The sequence below is a fragment of the Oryx dammah genome, unplaced genomic scaffold (assembly GCF_014754425.2).
Source record: "Oryx dammah isolate SB20612 unplaced genomic scaffold, SCBI_Odam_1.1 HiC_scaffold_23, whole genome shotgun sequence".
In the NCBI taxonomy this organism is placed as follows: Eukaryota; Metazoa; Chordata; class Mammalia; order Artiodactyla; family Bovidae; genus Oryx; species Oryx dammah.
In genome coordinates, this window is record NW_024070207.1 from 35,328,231 (window position 1) to 35,349,846 (window position 21,616).

Consider the following 21,616-nt stretch of genomic DNA (forward strand, 5'->3'; position numbering starts at 1 on the left):
TGCTATCTCGCACACAGGGTTATCGTTACCATCTTTCTAAATTCCATATATATGTGTTACTATACTGTATTGGTGTTTTTCTTTCTGGCTTACTTCACTCTGTAAAATCGGCTCCAGTTTCATCCACCTCATTAGAACTGATTCAAATGTATTCTTTTTAATGGCTGAGTAATACTCCATTGTGTATATATACCAAAGCTTTCTTATCCATTCATCTGCTGATGGACATCTAGGTTGCTTCCATGTCATGGTTGTTATAAACAGTGCTGCGATGAACATTGGGGTACATGTGTATCAATTCTGATTTCCTCTGTGTGTATGCCCAGCAGTGGGATTGCTGAGTCATAAGGCAGTTCTATTTCATGTTTTTTAAGGAATCTCCACACTGTTCTCCATAGTGGCTGTACTAGTTTGCATTCCCACCAACAGTATAAGAGGGTTCCCTTTTCTTCAAACCCTCTCCAGCATTTATTGCTTGTAGACTTTTGGATCGCAGCCATTCAGACTGGTGTGAAATGGTACCTCATTGTGGTTTTGATTTGCATTTTTCTGATAATGAGTGATGTTGAGCATCTTTTCATGTGTTTGTGAGCCATCTGTATGTCTTCCTTGGAGAAATGTCGATTTAGTTCTTTGGCCCATTTTTTGATTGGGTCGTTTATTTTTCTAGAATTGAGCTGCAGAAGTTGCTTGTATATTTTTGAGATTAGTTCTTTGTCAGTTGCTTCATTTGCTATTATTTTCTCCCATTCTGAATGCTGTCTTTTCACCTTGCTTATAGTTTCCTTTGTTGTGCAGAAGCTTTTAATTTTAATTAAGTCCCATTTGTTCAATTTTGCTTTTATTTCCAATATTCTGGGAGGTGGGTCATAGAGGATCCTGCTGAGTGTTTTGCCTATGTTCTCCTCTAGGAGTTTTATAGTTTTTGGTTTTACATTTAGATCTTTAATCCATTTTGAGTTTATTTTTGTGTATGGTGTTATGCTGGCGATGGAATGAAACACCAACACTGCAGAGTGGTTTGAATCTTTTTTTTTTAACCCCCGCTTCTTACAGCTGCTTTATTTTATATCCCTTGCACAACAACCTACAGGGCAAGTTGCCAAGCACTATGATTCAGAGACTATACAGTGCGCGGCGCAGGGCGAGATAACCTTTACCTTGACTTATTTACTGCAGCTAAGACTTTGTTTTGGGGAACTTCCTTATCAACTTAGAATCCGTTTTGTCCCTGGGTCTGTTCCTTTTGAGGAATCAGAGAAACATCCTTGTGTGCAAGAAATGTTCTTTTCCCACGGGAACAAACAGAAGATTCTTAGCTGAACATCTCGTTTGCAAGAATGTTCAGCCCTGGTTGAGAGTCTCGTTTGCAAGCACTTCTCAACCTTCTTTATACCTTGTTCCCTACATCTCCCCCTTTCTTTTCTTGCAGATGCTGAATAAGCGCTTGAATATGCAAAGCTTCTTCTTTCAATTGTTTCCCTTTTTGCCAGCGCTGCCAGTAGACTATAAAAGCAATAAAACATAAAGCAACAATTAACAAAATATTTACAAAGGATGTTGTTAACAATGTAGATATATGCCCTAAAGGATTAAGGTTATCTAATCCTTCTTGAAGACTCTTCAGTATATCAGAACCAAGAATATCAGGCAGCGTCTTACTAAAAGTTGACAATATAGTTTTTTCCAATTTCATAATTTCAGCAGTTAAATTCTGGTGTCCCACTAAAGACCTTTTCACCTTTTCTTAACCCTCACTCATATTAAAGGGAACAGGGGTTACACATAGATGAGATGAGTTCCAATCACATTTTAACACACTCTTTGTAGCTAACACAGTCACTTGATCTCCTAACCAGGAAACAGTGTTTTGTAAATTTAATACATCAGTAGCCAATTGAGCGTCCAAATCATGCTGTTGTTGCCACAATAAATGAGCATCTTTATGCCACTCCCTGACAAAATCAGCAGTCTGTATGCCTTGATGCAAAGCAAGACCTGCTACAATTGCTGTTGCTGTTACTGAAGCCATGGCGAGAATTGATGCGATGACAATGCCGAGTATTCTTCGAGATCGATGGAGAAGAGTTTGTACAGCATTCACAAGATGAGTGACAGCAAAAGAGTCCGACCAAGGTCGAGTAAGATTAACAGGCAACCAAAGTTCAGTCCGTGTTTTCACAATAACCAAAGAGTAATTACTGGAATGGACCGTCTTGTTTTTAACATTTTCCCACCAGGAACGGTTTATACATTGAGTCAAGTTATAATCAGAACATGATATAACTCCCAAAATTTCATTTCAAATCCATTGTCCATACAGTAAAGAATAAGGAAACTTTTCACATGCTATAGCAGAGTAAGATTTATTAATATGCAAATGAACTTGAAATGGCCCTCTAGGATCATTAATATTCAAAGTAAAGTTTCCTGTCCAATAGTAAGGTTACCTGACACTGCCCATGATTATACACTGGAAGAGTAAAAGCAAATTTATTTCTATCCTCCAATTGCAAAGGAATAGTAAAAAAGCAATCCTTCAAATCTAAAACCATCAAAGACCAATTCTGTGGAATCAAAGCAGGAGAAGGGAGACCTAATTGCAAAGCTCCCGTAGGTTCTATACATTTGTTAACTTCCCTTAAATCAGTCAACATTTTCCATTTACCAGATTTTTTCTTAATGCCAAAACAGGGGAATTTCAAGGAGATGTGGAAGGTTCGATATGGCCAGATTGAAGCTGTTCTTCTACTAATTGTTCTAATGCCTTGATCTTCACTTTTGGAAGTGGCCACTGCTCAACCCATTTAGGGACATCAGTTAACCATTTCAATGGGAGAGCTCGAGGAATTTGAGCAGTGACTACAAGTTTTCCGACGAGATGGTGAGCGTTGTTTCTAAAGAAAATAAAAGATCCCTTCCCCAGATATTAATAGGTATATTAACAATGTAAAAAGAAATAAATACTTTTTTTCCATTAGACAATTGGCATGACAAATGTTGAGCACTTCTCTACACATCTGCTATAGATCCTAAGCCTGTTAAAACAAGAGGACTTTTTTCTTTTTTCCAGTCATTAAGCCACTGCTGGAGAGAAACAACCAAAACATCTGCTCCTGTATCCACTAATCCTTCAAACTTGTTTATCTTCAATAATCAGTGACATTAAAGGACAAGAGTCATTAATAAGCATTTCCCAAAATATACTTTGTCCTGTACTTTCAAAACCACCGACTCTCTACAGAATCTGAATCCTCCCCCGAATTCACATCTCTATCTGTCTCAGTGGATGAATCTGTACTATCATCTGGAGGTTTGAGCAGAGGCCGAGGTGAAGCCCCCTCCTCACATTTGCCTTCCTTTTCCTCACTCACAGGCACATCCTCATACGGGGGAGCATCCTTCTTAAGAGAACATGAAACGACCTCACTATCAGCAGCTATTAATTTTAAAGCCTGTGTTATAGCACTACATAAAGTCCACAGCCTTAAAGGAATCACATTTTCTTTTTGATGCTGCCTTTTTAACTCTTTCTGCACCACTTTTCATTCCTTCAAATTCAACTGTACTTCTGTTTGATATTGAAACCAATAGCAATGCTGCTCTGTAAGACAGAACAACTCACTCAAGCGGCGAGTAGACGTTTTAATTTCTATAGAATGCAGGAGCCCCTTAACCAGCTCCATATATTGTGACTTTAAAGACGGGGAATTTTCCATAATTTTCTCTTTTTCTCGAAAGTCCCCCTTTCAGCGTTTTGCCCTGGAGTGCTCACCCTTTCGGTTTTTTTTTTTTCTCTTTTTTTCTATTTCCTGAAAGTCCCCCTTTCAGCGTTTCGCCCCGGGGTGCTTACCCTTTTGGTTCCGTCGTGCCCCACATTGGGCACCAGATGCTGGAAACGGAATGAAACACCAACACTGCAGAGTGGTTTGAATCTTTTTTTTTTAACCCCCGCTTCTTACAGCTGCTTTATTTTATATCCCTTGCACAACAACCTACAGGGCAAGTTGCCAAGCACTATGATTCAGAGACTATACAGTGCGCAGGCGCAGGGTGAGATAACCTTTACCTTGACTTATTTACTGCAGCTAAGACTTTGTTTTGGGGAACTTCCTTATCAACTTAGAATCCGTTTTGTCCCTGGGTCTGTTCCTTTTGAGGAATCAGAGAAACATCCTTGTGTGCAAGAAATGTTCTTTTCCCACGGGAACAAACAGAAGATTCTTAGCTGAACATCTCGTTTGCAAGAATGTTCAGCCCTGGTTGAGAGTCTCGTTTGCAAGCACTTCTCAACCTTCTTTATACCTTGTTCCCTACAGTGTTAGAAAGTGTTCTAGTTTCATTGTTTCACAAGTAGTTGACCAGTTTTCCCAGCAACACTTGTTAAAGAGATTGTCCTTAATCCATTGTATATTCTTGCCTCCTTTGTCAAAGATAAGGTGTCCATATGTGCATAGATTTATCTCTGGGCTTTCTATTTTGTTCCATTGATTTATATTTCTGTCTTTGTGCCAGTACCATACTGTCTTGATGACTGTGGCTTTGTAGTAGAGCCTGAAGTCAACCAGGTTGATTCCTCCAGTTCCATACTTCTTTCTCAAGATTGCTCTGGCTATTCGAGGTTTTTTGTATTTCCATATAAATTGTGAAATTATTTGTTCTAGCTCTGTGAAAAATACCATTGGTAGCTTGATAGGGATTGCATTGAATCTATAAATTACTTTGGGTAGTATACTCATTTTCACTATATTGATTCTTCCGATCCATGAACATGGTATATTTCTCCATCTATTAGTGTCCTCTTTGATTTCTTCACCAGTGTTTTATAGTTTTCTATATATAGGTCTTTAGTTTCTTTAGGTAGATATATTAAGTATTTTATTCTTTTTGTTGCAATGGTGACTGGAATTGCTTCTTTAATTTCTCTTTCTAATTTTCCCATTATTAGTGTATAAGAATGCAAAGGATTTCTGTGTGTTGATTTTATATCCTGCAACTTTACTATATTCACTGATTAGCTCTAGTAATTTTCTGGTGGAGTCTTTAGGGTTTTCTATGTAGAGGATCATGTCATCTGCAAACAGTAAGAGTTTTACTTCTTCTTTTCCAATTAGGATTCCTTTTATTTATTTATTTATTTTCTGCTCTGATTGCTGTGGCCAAAATTTCCAAAAGTATGTTGAATAGTAGTGGTCAAAGTGGGCACCCTTGTCTTGTTCCTGACTTTAGGGGAAATGCTTTCAATTTTTCACCATTGAGGATAATGTTTGCTGTGGGTTTGTCATATATAGCTTTTATTATGTTGAGGTATGTTCCTTCTATTCCTGCTTTCTGGAGAGTTTTTATCATAAATGGATGTTGAATTTTGTCAAAGGCTTTCTCTGCATCTATTGAGATAATCATACGGCTTTTATTTTTCAATTTGTTAATGTGGTGAATTACATTGATTGATTTGCGGATATTGAAGAATCCTTGCATCCCTGGGATAAAGCCCACTTGGTCATGGTGTATGATCTTTTCAATGTGTTGTTGGATTCTGATTGCTAGAATTTTGTTAAGGGTTTTTGCATCTATGTTCATCAGTGATATTGGCCTGTAGTTTTCTTTTTTTGTGGCATCTTTATCAGGTATTGGTATTAGGGTGATGGTGGCCTCATAGAATGAGTTTGGAAGTGTACCTTCCTCTGCAATTTTCTGGAAGAGTTTGAGTGGGATAGGTGTTAGCTCTTCTCTAAATTTTTGGTAGAATTCAGCTGTGAAGCCGTCTGGACCTGGGTTTTTGTTTGCTGGAAGATTTCTGATTACAGTTTCAATTTCTGTGCTTGTGATGGGTCTGTTAAGATTTTCTATTTCTCCCTGGTTCAGTTTTGGAAAGTTGAATTTTTCTAAGAATTTGTCCATTTCTTTCAAGTTGTTCATTTTATTGGCATATAATTGCTGATGGCAGTCTCTTATGATCCTTTGTATCTCTGTGTTGTCTGTTGTGATCTTTCCATTTTCATTTCTAATTTTATTGATTTGATTTTTCTCCCTTTGTTTCTTGATGAGTCTGGCTAATGGTTTGTCAATATTATTTATCCTTTCAAAGAACCATCTTTTGGCTTTGTTGACTTTTGCTATGGTCTCTTTTGTTTCTTTTGCATTGATTTCTGCCCTCATTTTTAAGATTTCTTTCCTTCTACCAACCCTGGGGTTCTTCATTTCTTCCTTTTCTAGTTGCTTTAGGTGTAGAGTTAGGTTATTTATTTGACTTTTTTCTTGTTTCTTGAGGTATGCCTGTACTGCTATGAACTTTCACCCTAGCACTGCTTTTACAGTGTCCCACAGGTTTGGGGTTGTTGTGTTTTCATTTTCATTTGTTTCTATGCATATTTTGATTTCTTTTTTTATTTCTTCTGTGATTTGTTGGTTATTCAGCAACGTGTTGTTCAGCCTCCATATGGTGGAATTTTTAATAGTTTTTCTCCTGTAATTGAGATCTAATCTTACTGCATTGTGTTCAGAAAAGAAGCTTGGAATGATTTAAATTTTTTTGAATTTACCAAGGCTAGATTTATGGCCCAGGATGTGATCTATCCTGGAGAAGGTTCTGTGTGCACTTGAGAAAAAGGTGAAATTCATTGTTTTGTGGTGAAATGTCCTATAGATATCAATTAGGTCTAACTGATCTGTTGTATCATTTAAAGTTTGTGTTTCCTTGTTAATTTCCTGTTTAGTTGATCTGTCCATAGATGTGAGTGGGGTATTAAAGTCTCCCACTATTATTATGTTAGTGTTAATTTCCCCTTTCATACTTGTTAGCATTTGCCTTACATATTGTGGTGCTCCTATGTTGGGTGTATATATATTTATAATTGTTATATCTTCTTCTTGTATTGATCCTTTGATCATTATGTAGTGTCCTTCTTTGTCTCTTTTCACAGCCTTTGTTTTAAAGTCTATTTTATCTGATATGAGTATTGCTACTCCTGCTTTCTTTTGGTCTCTACTTGCATGGAATATCTTTTTCCAGCCCTTCACTTTCAGTCTGTATGTGTCCCCTGTTTTGAGGTGGGTCTCTTGTAGACAACATATATAGCGGTCTTGTTTTTGTACCCATTCAGCCAGTCTTTGTCTTTTGGTTCGGGTATTCAACCCATTGATGTTTAAGGTAATTACTGATAAGTATGATCCTGTTACCATTTACTTTATTGTTTTGGGCTAGAGTTTATCACCCTTTTGGTGTTTCCTGTCTAGAGAAGATCCTTTAGCATTTGTTGGAGAGCTGGTTTGGTGGTGCTGAATTCTCTCAGCTTTTGCTTGTCTCTAAATCTTTTGATTTCTCCTTCATATTTGAATGAGATCTTTGCTGGGTACAGTAATCTGAGCTGTAGGTTATTTTCTTTCATCACTTTAAGGATGTCTTGCCATTCCCTCCTGGCCTGAAAAGTTTCTGTTGAAAGATCAGCTGTTATCCTTATGGGAATCCCCTTGAGTGTTATTTGTTGTTTTTCCCTTGCTGCTTTTAATATTTGTTCTTTGTGTTTGATCTTTGTTAATTTGATTGATATGTGTCTTGGGGTGTTTCATCTTGGGTTTATCCTGTTTGGGACTCTCTGGGTTTCTTGGACTTGGGTGACTATTTCCTTCCCCATTTTAGGGAAGTTTTCAACTATTATCTCCTCAAGTATTTTCTCATGGTCTTTCTTTCTGTCTTCTTCTTCTGGGACTCCTATGACTCGAATATTGGGGCATTTAACATTGTCCCAGAGGTCTCTGAGGTTGTCCTCATTTCTTTTAATTCATTTTTCTCTTTTCCCCCTTTTCATTTATTTCTACCATTGTATCTTCTACCTCACTTATCGTATCTTCTGCCTCCATTATTCTACTTTGGTTCCCTCCAGAGTGTTTTTGATCTCATTTATTGCATTATTCATTATATATTGACTTTTTTATTTCTTCTAGGCCCTTGTTAAACCATTCTTGCATCTTCTCAATCCTTGTCTCCAGGCTATTTATCTGTAACTCCAATTTGTTTTCAAGATTTTGGATCATTTTCGCTATTATTATTTGGAATTCTTTCTCAGGTAGATTCCCTATCTCTTCCTCTTTTGCTTGGTTTGGTGTGCATTTATCCTGTTCCTTTATCTGCTGGGTATTTCTCTGTCTTTTCATCTTTTTTATATTGCTGTGTTTGGGGGTGGCCTTTTTGTATTCTGGCAGTTGGTGGTTCCTCTTTATTGTGGAGGTTCCTCACTGTGGGTGGTGTGGATGGGTGGCTTGTCAAGGTTTCCTGGTTAGGGAAGCTTGTATTGGTGTTCTGGTGGGTGGAGCTGGATTTCTTCTCTGTGGAGTGCAGTGAAGTGTCCAGTAATGAGTTTTGAGATGTCAGTGTGTTTGGTGTGACTTTGGGCAGCCTGTATATTGAGGCTCAGGGTTATGTTCCTGTGTTGTTGGAGAATTTGCGTGGTATGTCTTGCTCTGGAACTTGTTGGCCCTTGAGTGGTGCTTGGTTTCAGTGTAGGTATGGTGGTGTTTGATGAGCTCCTATTGATTAATGTTCCCTGGATTCAGGAGTTCTCTGGTGTTCTCAGGATCTGGACTTAAGGTTACTGCCTCTGGTTTTCAGTCTTATTCTTACAGTAGCCTGAAGACTTCTCTATCTATACAGCACCGATGATAAAATATCTAGGTTAATGATGAAGTGTTTCTCCACTGTGAGGGATACCCGGAGAGGTACACAGTTACATGGAAAAGAGAAGAAGGAGGAGGAAGATAGAGGTGACCAGGATGAGAAGAGGGGGAATCAAAAGGGGAGAGAGCAAGCTAGCCAGTAATCACTTCCCCATGTGCTCTCCACAATCTGGATCCCTCAGAGACGTTCATGGAGTTACACAGAGAAGAGAAGAGGGAGGAAGGAGACAGAGGTGGCCAGGAGGATAAAAGGGGGAATCAAAAGGAGAGAGACAGATCCAGCCAGTAATCAGTTCCTTAAGTGTTCCCCACAGCTGGGAACACACAAGGAGATTCACCTAGTTGGGTAGAGAAGAAAAGGGGGAGGGGGAAGATAGAGGCGACCTGATGGAGAAAAAGGAGAGTCCAGAGGGGGAGAGAGCAATCAAGCCAGTGATCTCACTCCCAAGTAAAAATGGGTACTGAAGATTGGGTTCTTAAGGGTACAAAGTTGATAACAGATACCAAAAAGCAAGGATTAGAAATCTTGAGTAGAGGTTAGATTCTCAAAAATACAATATTAAAAAAACAAAAATGAAACCAAAAAAAAAAAACAAAAGAAAAACACCAAGTCACAGAAATTACAAAATATATATATATATATGAAATTTGCTTTAAAAATAGGGTCTTTCTTTTTTTTGCAAAGTGATGGTAGGTTATAAAAATGAAAATTAAAGGAGTAATGGGGACCTAAAGTAACAAAAAAATAAAATAATAAAATTAAAACAAAAATTTTTAGTTAAAAAAATGATAATAGTAAAAATATATCTAAGACTTTCCCTGGAGCTGTTGTGGACAGTGTGGGGTCAGTTCATTTTCAGATAGTTCCTTGGTTCGGCTTTTACTTCTCACTGTCCATAGGCCCCTTCCTATGTAGTCGGTGCTAACTACAGGGTTTTAAACTATTGCACCTGCCACTTCCAAAGCGGTTCCCTCTGTTTATGTTAATTTCTTCTGTTTGCTGGTCTCTTCAGTGTCTAATTTCCGCCCTGACACAAGGGGTGCTGTGGTGGTCACTTTTTTCTTTTAGGCTCACTTGTTCAGTCGTGCTTTGGGGAGGCAGGAACACTGCAAACAGATATTACTGGCGTGTGTTCACAGTGATTCAGCCACACTGGGTTTGCTCTTCTCATGGTGTATGTGCTTTCCAGTCTACACTGCTCAGACTCTAGGTTGCTTTGCCAGGAACTGTCTGATGCAGGCCATGGTTTGCATGCACTTCCCAGGTCTAACCTGCTCAGGTTCAGGTTCTTGGGTACTCTGCAAAGGGCCTGCGTTTTGTGCCCATCCCAGGTCTGAGCAGCTCAGGTGACCAGGTCTTTGGCACGCGTAGTTGCGTCCAGTTGAAGGCTGTGACTTATCCTCTCCCCCATCCCAGCCGCTCGGTTTTCTGGGTGTACAACGGCATGCCTTCTCTCTTCTGGGAAGCTGATCTCTGGCTGCGACCCTCTTGGCAGATGTCGACTGTCCAGAATCCCAAAAAGTCTTGGTTAGCAATGATGTCTGCTCGCAGTTTGGTATAAGATGTCTCTCTGGGGCCGTGATTGCCCCCTTCCAGCTCTGGCTGCCCTCGTCTGTCTGTCTTGGGTGGGGGATGGGCCGGTCCACAGCCGGCTAGCTCTGCTCGGTCCTTTGTTCTGTGAGCGTGCCTGGTGGTGGTTAGGGCTTTTTGCGGGATCGCAGGATAACTATCCCACAGTCTGGGTTGCTGTCTCAAGCTAGGTCCCTCAGATTGCCCTCAGGGCATTCAGGCCCAGTCCTTATCCTAAGCAATGCTGCCCACTCCTCCCTGTCCCTCCCCTGCTTGGTGGTAGGGCATGCGAGCCTCTGGGCTGTCACACTGCTGGGAGTTGCTGTTGGCCACGTAATCTGTGGGTTTTAATTAATTTATTTATTTTTTCTCCCTGTTATTTTGCCCTCTGAGATTCCAAGGCTCCCCACAAACCCACTGGAGAGAGTATTTCCTGGTGTTTGGAAACTTCTCTCTTTTTTAAGGCTCCCTTCCCCGGACGGATCTCCGTCCCTACCTCTTTTGTCTCTCTTTTTATCTTTTATATTTTGTCCTACCTCCTTTCGAAGACAAGGGGCTGCTTTTCTGGGTGCCTGATGTCCTCTGCCAGCATTCAGAAGTTGTTCTGTGGAATTTGCTCGGCACTCAAATGTTCTTTTGATGAATTTGTAGGGGAAAAAGTGGTCTTCCTGTCCTATTCCTCCGCCATCTTAGAACCTCCCCCTCTAATTTTCTTGAAGAGAGTTGTAGTCTTTCCCATTCTATTGTTTTCCTCTATTTCTTTGCATTGATTGCTGAAGAAGTCTTTCTTATCTCTCCTTGCTATTCTTTGGAACTCTGCATTCAAATAGGTATATCTTTCCTTTTGTCCTTTGTCTTTCACTTCTCTTCTTTTCATAGCTGTTTCTAAGGCCTTCTCACACAACCATTTTGCCTTTTTCATTTTTTTTCCCTTGGGGATGGTCTTGATCCCTGCCTCCTGTACAATGTCACGAACCTCCATCCATAGTTCTTCAGGCAGTCTGTCTATCAGATCTAATCCCTTGAATCTATTTGTCACTTCCACTGTACAATCATAAAGAATTTAATTTAGGTCATATCTGAATGGTGTAGTGCTTTTCCCTACTTTCTTCAATTTAAGTCTGAATTTGCCAATAAGGAGTTTATGGTCTGTGCCACAGTCAGCTCCCAGTCTTGTTTTTGCTGACTGTATAGAACTCCTCTGTCTTTGGCTGCAAAGAATATAATTGGTCTGATTTTGGTATTGACCATCTGGTGATGTTCATGTGTAGAATCGTCTTTTGTGTTGTTGGAAGAGGGTGTTTGCTATGACCAGTGCATTCTTTTGGCAAAACTCTGTTAGCCTTTGCCCTGCTTCATTCTGTACTCCAAGGCCAAATTTGCCTATTATTCCAGGTATCTTTTGACTTTCTACTTTTGCATTCCAGTCCCCTATAATGAAAAGGACATCTTTTTTTTCAGTGTTAGTTCTACAAGGTCTTGTAGGTCTTCATAGAACCGCTCAACTTCAGCTTCTTCAGCATTACTGGTCAGGGCATAGACTTGGATTACTGTGATATTGAATGGTTTGGCTTGGAAATGAACAGAGATCATTCTGTCCTTTTAGAGATTTCATCCGCGTACTTCATTTCGGACTCCTTTGTTGACTATGATGGCTACTCCATTTCTTTTAAGGGATTCCTGCCCACAGTAGTAGATATAATGGTCATCCAAGCTAAATTCACCCATTCCAGTCCACCTTAGTTCGCTGATTCCTAAAATGTCAACATTCCTAAAATGTCAACGTGTATTCTGCTTTTGGATGGGATGCTCTATCAGTCCATTAAGTCTAATATGTCATTTGAGGTCAGTGTTTCCTTATTGATTTTCTGTCTGGATGATCTGTCCGTTGATGTAAGTGGGGTGTCAAAGTCCTGAATATTATGTTTACTGTCAATTTGTCCTTTATGTTTGTTAGTATGTACTGTATGTATTTTAGGTGATCTTATGTTGGGCGCCTATATATTTACAGTTGTTACATCTTCTTGAGTTGATTCTATGTTCATTATGTAATGTCTGTCTCTTGTTATGGTCTCTGTTTGAAAGACTAGTTTATCTGATGCAAGTGTTGCTACCCCAGCTTTCTTTTGATTTACATTTGCATGGGATACCCTTTTCAATCCTCTCACTTTTTGTCTGAGTATTTAGATCTGAAGGGAGACTCCTGTAAGCAGCATGTATGTGGGATTTGTTTCTGTGTACAGTCAGCCACTCTGTGTCTTTTAATTGAAGCATTTATTCCATTTATATTTAAAGTAATTACTGGTAGGTGTATGTTTACTGCCATTTTGTTAATTCTTTTCTTTTTGTTTCTTTCTTCTTTGCTCTCTTCTTTTGTGATTTGATGGCTTTCTTTAGTGTTATGTTTGGATTCCTTTTTCTTTTGTTGTATGTGTGTCTGTTATAGATTTTTGGTTTGTGGTTACCATGAGGTTTATATAGATAGTGTATTTGGTTATACTTACATATACATATGTATATGTATTCTTTTTCAAATTCTTTTCCATTACAGTTTATTATAAGATATTGAATAACCTTCCCTGTGCTATACAGTAAATCCTTGTTGTTTATCTATTTATATATGGTAGTGTGCATCTGTTAATCCCATACTCCCAACTTATTCCCCCTCCTCAGCAACCGTAAATTTGTTTTCTACCTCTGTGAATCTGTTTCTGTTTTGTAAAAAAGTTCATTTGTACTGTTTTTTGATTCTGCATGTAAGTGATATCTTATAATGTTCGTCGTTGTTGGAATTAATTCACTTTGCCTAATACTATCCAGGTGCACCCACATACATACCACATCTTTATCCATTCATCTGTTGATGAACACTTAGAGTGCTTCCATGTTTTAGCTATTGTAAACAGTGCCACTGTGAACATTGGTGTATGTGTATCTTTTCTAATTAGAATTTTGCTCTTTTCTAGGTATATGCCCACATGTGGGATGAGCAGTGTTGAGAATCTTTTCATGTGCCTGATGGCCATCTATATGTCTTCTTTTAAGAAATGTCTGGGCTTAATTTCCAAAATACAGAAATAGCTCATACAACTTAACAACAACAGCAACAAAAACCCAACTTAATCAAAAAATGGGCAGAAGACCAAAACAGAGATTTCTCCAAAGAAGACGTGTGTGTATGTGCACATTTGTGTCCAACTCTTTGTGACCCCATGGATTCTTGTCTTGGAAATTCCATGGACAGAGAAGCCTGACAGGCTACAGTCGCATACATTCACAATGAGTCGGACACGATAGAGCACATATGTGCCCACACACACACACATGTCTTCTTGGAGAAATGTCAATTTAGGTCTTCTCATTTTTTGATTGGGTTGTTTTTGGTCATTGTTATTGAGTTGTATGAGCTGTTTGCATATTTTGAAAATTAAGCTCATGTCGATTGCATCATTCATGAATACTTTCTTCTGTTTCATAAACTTATGGACTTTTATTTTCTTTATGGCTTCCTTTGCTGTGTAAAAGCTTATAACTTTACTTTTTATTCTTTTCTTATTTGTGTTAATAACCTTTTCTTTTTTGCTTAGAGAAGTTCCTTTAACATTTCTTGTAAAGCATGTTTTGTGTTAAACACTTAGCTTTGGCTTGTCTCTAAAAGTCTTCTTCAACTCTGAATGATAGCTTTTCCAGGTAGTGTTCTTTGTTGTAGGTTTTTCCCCTTTGATCACATTAAATATACTGTGTCACTTCCTCTGGTCATCAGAGCTATATGCTCCAGGAGCGCTTTCTATATGGGCTGCATGAGCCCTTCTATTGTGGTGGGCTGACTACCATGGGTGGACCCCTGGTCTGTTGGTTACCAGGCATTGCCTAGTGCATAGGCTGCTGGCCCACCGATATTTGGGGCTGGGTCTTGGGACCTCTGGTGGGCAAGTGTGGTTCTTGGGTGACTGGGGACTCAAAAGCTCCTATGGCAAATGACTTGTTGGTGAGTGAGTCTGTGTCCCTGCCTGGCTAGCTGATTGGTTTGGGGTGCACCAGGATTAATGCCAATAGACTGGTGGGAGGGCTGGGTCACAGTACTAATAATCTAGAGGGAGGATTTCAAAATGCCCCTTGCCAGCAGCAGAGTCCTCATGGTCCAACGAGCACCTTAAAATGGGTGCTGCCAGCATCTGTGTCCCCAGACTGAGATGTAGTTGTTTCCTGCCTCTTCAGGAGATTTTCCAGATCAACAGGTAGGTCTGACCGAGGCTCCTTTCAAATCACTGCTTCTGCCCTGGGTCCCGGAGCATGTGAGGTTTTGGGTTCACCCTTTCAGAGTGGAGTCTCAATTTCTCACAGCTCCTGGGTCTCCTGAAAGGAGGCCCTGCTGGCCTTCAAAGCCAAATGTTCTGAGAGCTTATCTTCCCAGCTCAGGACCCCAGGCTAGGAAATCTAGTGTGCTCAGACCCCTTGCTTCTTGTGGTGAATCTCTTCAATTATAATTATCCTCCTGTATATTGGTTGCTTGGTGGCTCAGACAGTTAAGAATCCACCTGCAATGCAGGAGACCTGGGTTCGACTCCTGGGTTGGGAAGATCCCCTGGAGGAGGGTTTGGCAATCCACTCCAGTTGTCTTGCCTGGAGAATCCCCATGGACAGAGGAGCCTGGTGGGCTACGGTCCACGGCATCCCAAAGAGTGGGACACAGCTGAGCAACTAAGCCCGGCACATATGGGTTGCTGACCGGTGGGTGTGAATCTTGACTATACCCCTTCTCCACCCTTCCTGTCCATCTTATCGTGTCTCCTTCTTTATATCTGTAGTTGTGGAAGATCTTGTCTCCTCATCTTTCAGGTCATTCTCATCAATAGCCTCTCTGTATATAGTTGTAATTTTGGTGTGCCCAAGGGAGGATGTAAGCTCAGAGTTTTCTTATGCTGTTATCTTGGCTGTTCTCTGAGTAAATATTTTAAATAGTGAGAAATGTAAACATATATTTCATTTCATGCATAATGTCAAATGCTGAATGAATATTTGTAATTATTCCCCCTCAGACAGGAGCTTGCAAGACACATGGGAGTGACTGAAGATAGAATGCAGGTGAGTAAACTGGAAAAAAAGCACTTTGGCATAACAGCCATTCTAAAACCCACTTCAGGAACTGGATACTTTGTCCTGGACATTCTCACATTGGTTTGTTTTCGTAGCCTTCACTATGTTTGGGAAGTAAGATTGGAACTTCTGGGACTTTGGGGCCAGAATATATACCTCTCCAGTAAAGTAAACTCCTTCTAACACTGATATCCTTTAGGGGGCAATTTTCTGACTCATATTGGGACTGAGTCTGACTTGGGAATTATTCAAATTAATGCACCAGATAGCTGGGTTATAAGAGGGTCCACCCCTTGAGTGGCAACTGACTCCAATATTCTTGCCTGGAGAATCCCCATGGACAGAGGAGCCCGGTGGGCTACAGTCCATGGGGTCACAAATAGTCAGACATGACTGAGCGACTAAGCACACAAGGGGGTCCAAGTATACTAAATTATTTAAAATATTTAAGCCAGGCATCAGCTCTTTCTGCAAGGAGTGAATTTTCAAGTATTCAGGCATTTGGATAAGGGAATAATTCACCTCAGGATGCAACATATGAGCAACAAACGTACGTTTAGTTTAGCTGAGACTGATGGGGAGGGAGATAATTTAAAATTCCAAGTGCCTGATCCTTCTGCTGTTGTTTTTGTGTGTTTGGTAGAGCAACGCAGGAGACACAAGAAACGTGGGGTCCATCCCTATTTTAGAAAGACCTCCTGGAGTAGGAAATGGCAACCTGCTTCCGTATTCTTGCCTGGAAAATACCATGGACAGGGAGCCTGGCAGGCTCTGTGGGGTCACAGAGTCAGACACAACTGAACACACACATACTCACACTCACAACAGTGTAGAGTTTCAGCTGTAAATTTTAATTTTCTGAAATTGTTTGAAGTGCAGCCTGAAAACATTGCTAACACAGTAAGTTGTGCATTATGATGGAGATGAAGGAAAGGTTTGCAACCCTTAGGAATTTGTCTAAATATATATATTTTAAAAAGCTGAGTAAATTTCCACTGATCTAGAAAGGTGAGTTTGAGAAAATTGGACACTATTACTATATTTATTGGAGATACTGCATATATGCAACATTATGAAACTACCAGATGTATGAGTGAATATTATTTTGAGCAATTTCTAATGTCTAAGGATTTTTTTCTGCCCTTTTCATACTATTTTTAGGGATTGGTTTTGAAGAATTTCTCTCTGATGGTCCATGGTCCATGGTCCATGGCTCTCAGCCATGGACTTGTGTTAATTTGTGTTAACATTACTTGTGGTAATTTGAAGTACTTGCCCATTTACTTAGATGGTAATGACTACTTGGTACCTCCAGGCACAGAAACTGAATATTTGTTCTTAGAACAGAGTAAGTTGTATCAAGGGAATATTTTTTTAAAGTAGAAAATTAAGAAAGGAAGGAAGAAAAATCAGGAAAGTTTTATTATTCGCTTCACTGCAGAGCCCCTGTGTGAGGGCAGTGATGGATGTGGGCTGCAGACCTGGTGGGGGTGGGGGGTCTGGAAAGCAAGGCTGGGAGCCTAAGGCCAGGGACTGGGCTCACAGTCAGGTCTGGCCAGGGCTTGGGAGGTTTGGGCCTCTGCTCTCTCATGAAGGCAAAGCAAGCTCACTGGGAAAGAAAACCTGAAGTTTTGGTGACATGCTTCTCCTAGGTTTACATAGTGGTCTCAGTGGAGTTCTGAAGGGAAAAGGATGCACAGGAAACAAATAAGGGAAAAGAGAGAATGTTCCCATCTATTTCCAAATTCTATGGCACAAATTTCCCAAAGAAATATTTAATGGACACCTCCCCTTGTTTTCACATACAGCAAGAGTTACTCTATGAAAGCAGTACTGGGATTATGGAAGTAGTAGCCAACAGTACTTCAGTTAGCCAGTTTTGCATTTTGCTTATCTTTATGCAGATTTGATCCCTGGTACACTCTATCCCCCCCTCCAAAATGAGCTCTATTAATGTGGCTCCTTAAGATTATATATTCATGCATCAGAAGGGCCCAGATACTAAGATGGGAGAGGAAAAATGAGGCGATAGAGAGAGGCCTTTGGTTTCATGTAAAATTTGCAGAGTGAAAACATCCAAAAATATTAAATATGATGTAATTCCAATAACTGAGATGCTGAGGGAGCAGTGGCACCCACAGCACAGGTTTTTCTTTCAGTTGTTTAAAGTTGGCTCATATTTCGGAAGGAGCCATTTTGTGAATCCTGACCCACATGTTTGTCAGTTCTCTTCCTAATATGCGGGTTGCATGCTCTTGCCTTAATCATGAGGGGACAATGAGGCTCTCCTGGTTGAGTGGCAGCGCCTAGAGAGCAGGGCTATGCTGGGCACCAGAGACTCTGGTCCAAGGTCCTGCAGCCGTACCCAGAGCAGAGGGAGCTGACTGGGTCATGAGCCTGGGCAAATTTGGAGGGTGGGGCAGAGTGGAGAGTGCAGAGCTGAGAAAGGCAACAGTGGTTGCGTCCTCCCTGCCATCTCTTGGCTGGCCAAGACTTTAAGAACGTTAGTCAATTTGGGCCAAGTTTGTTCCATGGACAGAGGAGCCTGGCAGGCTGCAGTCCATAGGGTCGCCCAGAGTCACACAGGTAAAGCCACTAAGCAGCAGCAGCAGCAGTCTAAACCTCTCGATCTGCAGTCTAGTGCTAAGGCAGTGTCCAGGGCTTCAACTCCACTGGTGTCAGCAGACGAGCCAGAGTCCCTGGGCCCCCATGACCAAACCTCACTGGCAACACCAGCTCTGTCTCTATAACCGTCCCAGCGGTCCCTGAGGACAGCTTTTATTTACAAATCCAGCCCGTGCCTATTGATTATTTACTGTGCACCAAAGGTGGGTCATTCAAAATGGGTTCCGTTCCTCTCAGTATGATTTTAAAAGGCACCCACTTTATTGTGTGCTCAACTTCCCCCATCATGAAGGTGCACCTGCCCAGTGAGTGGGGTTAGTGGCAGGAATAGTAATAGGTGGGAGGAGAGGCAAGGTGATAAGCCAGTCCAGAGCCAGGCTCACTTGCTGGGGATGGGGTTGGGGGGGAGCTGATGGGAGGGCCTTTAAGTAAATGTCCTAAAAAATTTTAACCAGAAGGAAATAGCTTCTTCTCCTGGTGTAGTTTCCCATCTTCAAATCACCAAGATTTCTCTGCTCTGTTTTTTCCTGCCTGACATTAACTGGTCCATGTACTAACCCTCCTTCCATTTCTCTCTGATTGAAGATGTGGTTTAAGCAAAGAAGGGCCAAGTGGAGGAAATGGCAGAGAGCACCGAGGTTCAGAGATGCGCCGCCTCTGCTCCCGGCCCACCATGTGGTCAGCAACTGGGGTGGACCCTGCAACACCATCCTCATTCAGGAGCCGACTTGGGTCTGGGTCCTTCTGGAGCCAATACCCCTGGAGCTGATGCCTTTCCCGCCCATGCCCCCCTGGCCACCCCTGATGCCCATGCTGCCCTTACCCCCGCTGTTTCTGCTTCCTCTGCCCTGGATTCTTCCACCCTCCATTCATTCCGGCTGCCCTCACATGGCCTTGCCTGGTCCCCCTACCACCGGTGGCCTTTCTGTAGCCCCGTTTCCTCTTGAATGGTCTCTGTGACAGCTTTGTCGAAAGTGCCTTTGAGCCAGATTGAAGTTCTGATACCTCACCATCAAGCACACAGGGCCTTCCAAGTGCTTGCCAAGTGTGTTACATACATGTGCCGAGTCATTGACCCACTATTTTAGGGCACGTTTTCTGTATTTTCAATAAAGTTGTGAATTCTCTGCATATTTGTTCTGTGTGTCACATGGGATTAGTGCATCTGATGGAAACTGCTGATCCACAGTCACCATCAGTAGGCCACACACATCTCTGAAGTTTCCCAGGTACCCAGGAGGGGTGTACAGAGACCCATCCGTTCTCTTCCACCCTCATCTCCAACACCCATGCTCCCCTGACCCTGCACCATTGGGACCACCTAGATGTGCAAGACGGGTGGCTTGAGTCTCCAAGGGAGGAGAGTGTGTTCCAAGGCAGGCCTGAGCCACATTCATGGTGATGAGGTCAGAGGCAAGGACCCCAAGGGCCACTTCTACAGGGGCTGCTCATAGGGCTTTATGGAGGAGAGGGAGCTGGGTGTTCATCTGGTTCTCTCCCAGTTCTCTTCACCACCTTCCCTTTTGTGGAGGATATGCAGGGTGGGGTGGGGGCACAGATAGAAACCACTTTAGCAGCAGGGGGAGTTCCTGGCTCTGTAGAGGAAATGCAAGAGGAAACTGTCTAGGCCAGTGTGAGACTTTTCCCCTCTCCCTCCCCTCTCCCAGAAGTGGAAAACTTAGCCCTCCTTCCCCACCTCAGAGTTGATCATGTGGCCTTCAGATATATTTTGTCACCTTCAACATCCTGGGGAGAGCCTGGGTTCCAGCTAATTTAATACTGCAAAGAAGGCTCTTGGTTGAGTGCTACCTGAAGCCAGGAGGAGTGGTCCCTGAGCACTGATTCAGAATAATCACATTATTTAAGAGAAGCAGGAAGACCTTGCCTTTCTTCTTCAAATGGAATTCCCAGGTAGAAACCACCCAGGAAAGGGTATGTGAGGAGAAGGAGAAGGCCATCAGCCAAGTTCCCCTTGTAGCTGGGGGTTGGGGTGGAGGAGGGGATCATTTGCTGGCAGAGGAAGACAGTCTTCTCCAGTTGCCTATCCCAGAGGAAGGAGGGACTAAAGAATGGGGAGGGGGAGCGTCCAGGCACAGAACCGTATGGAACGGGCTCTCTCCAGCCCTTGGCCATGCCAGTTTGCCCAAAGAAAACCGCATTAAACTCTGGATTTAAAAATAACAGCATTGGGACTTCTCTGGTGGTTCAGTGGTTGGGACTCTGCACTCCCAATGCTGGGGGCCCAGGTTGGAACATTGGTCAAGGAGCTGGATGCCACACACAGCAACTAAGAGTTCACATGCTGCAACTAAAGAGCCTACATACTGCAATGAAGATGGAAGATCTCTTCTGCCACAACAAAGACCCAGTGCGGAAAAATAAATAGAATATTTTTTAAAAACAGATTATTTCTTGCCGGGGTCCAGCCCCAGTGGATCCACGGTGATTCGAAGGGGAGACGGATAGGTGAGGAAAACTTATATAAGATTAGATTAGGAAGAAATAGTATAGTAGGAAATTTAGGTGGAGAAAAAGATGCTGAATAACTTGGTTTATGGGGAAAACCAATAAAACCTCGAGACAGGTTTGCACCATCTACATTAGGCCACTGGCGTTCACTTGAATATCGAAGGGTGCCCCGCCTTAGGCTCCCTTTCGCGTGGATCTTAGCAGCCAGGGCAAGTAAGTAGCCCTGGTGAGCCTCCCCGCTCCAGATGGGAATTCAGCCGAGAAAGGGGAGAGAAGAACAACATGGGGAAGCCCAGCATCGGTGCAAGACTCCAAAACTTTATTTTTCAAAATCAGCTTATATACCCCAAGTTGTACATAAAGAAATAGTGGAGTATGCAGAGTTATGCAGGGGCAGAAGTCCTGACCCTCATTGAGACAAGGCTTTCTTTTTGCATACCCTTCGTATACAAAAGGTCTCAGGTGGTTTACATTATCTTCTGGCCAAGAGGCCTGTTAACATTTTTATGGCTCTCTTCCTGGATAATTGTCTATCAATCAAAAAACTCCTTTTCCCTAGAAGTGTTTTTTCTTTACTCTGCATACCCTCAAAGTACTATATAAAGTTACATTCCTGTAGAACAAAGGTGCAGTGGGTTATAACAAAGTACGTAACTCAAAGATCTAATGTTGCTAATATCAGGTCTACTACCTGTTTTTATATATACCAACTATATCTACAAATAAAAGATATGAAAATTTGACAGCAAGTATTGGCTCAACAAATGAAACCTTTAATCAGTCCTATTCTAATGATTTTGACTCCTCGGAAGCCCCTACATTCCTAGGATGTTTTAAGCTTCCTGTGCCTCCCGCGGTTGGGAGGCCTCAAACAATCACATGCGCAGCTGTACAAGTCTTGCAGGCAGGCTAGAAAGTCATCAGAGGGGTTTTTGGATTGAAACACCCTTTCAAATGCAGAAGACTAAAGCCTTGAGATGACTTTTTCCAGAGTGTGTCAGAAGAGTGGAAAAGCAGAGTACAAAGGCCGGCAGACTTTGTTTTCTGGGGGTACATGCTCTGGAAATAACCAGGGGGAAGCCCTGAGATTTGACTCGACCTTGCCCATCAGATCTCTGCCACATGACCTTGTCACAGGTGGGATTCTTCATGCTGGCTCCCTGCAATTTCTTCTCTTAAAAC

General features: G+C 41.7%; 1 long non-coding RNA gene across 1 annotated transcript; it reads right to left on the reverse strand.

Annotated features, from left to right (window-relative positions):
* Window positions 1-2,323: 2,323 nt before the first annotated feature.
* Window positions 2,324-19,617, reverse strand: LOC120881521. The gene is made up of 5 exons (XR_005725325.1): window positions 19,606-19,617; window positions 19,173-19,178; window positions 15,527-15,533; window positions 13,878-13,881; window positions 2,324-2,399 (listed from the first exon to the last, which is right to left on the reverse strand). It is a non-coding gene; the product is annotated as an uncharacterized LOC120881521 (long non-coding RNA).
* Window positions 19,618-21,616: the final 1,999 nt, after the last annotated feature.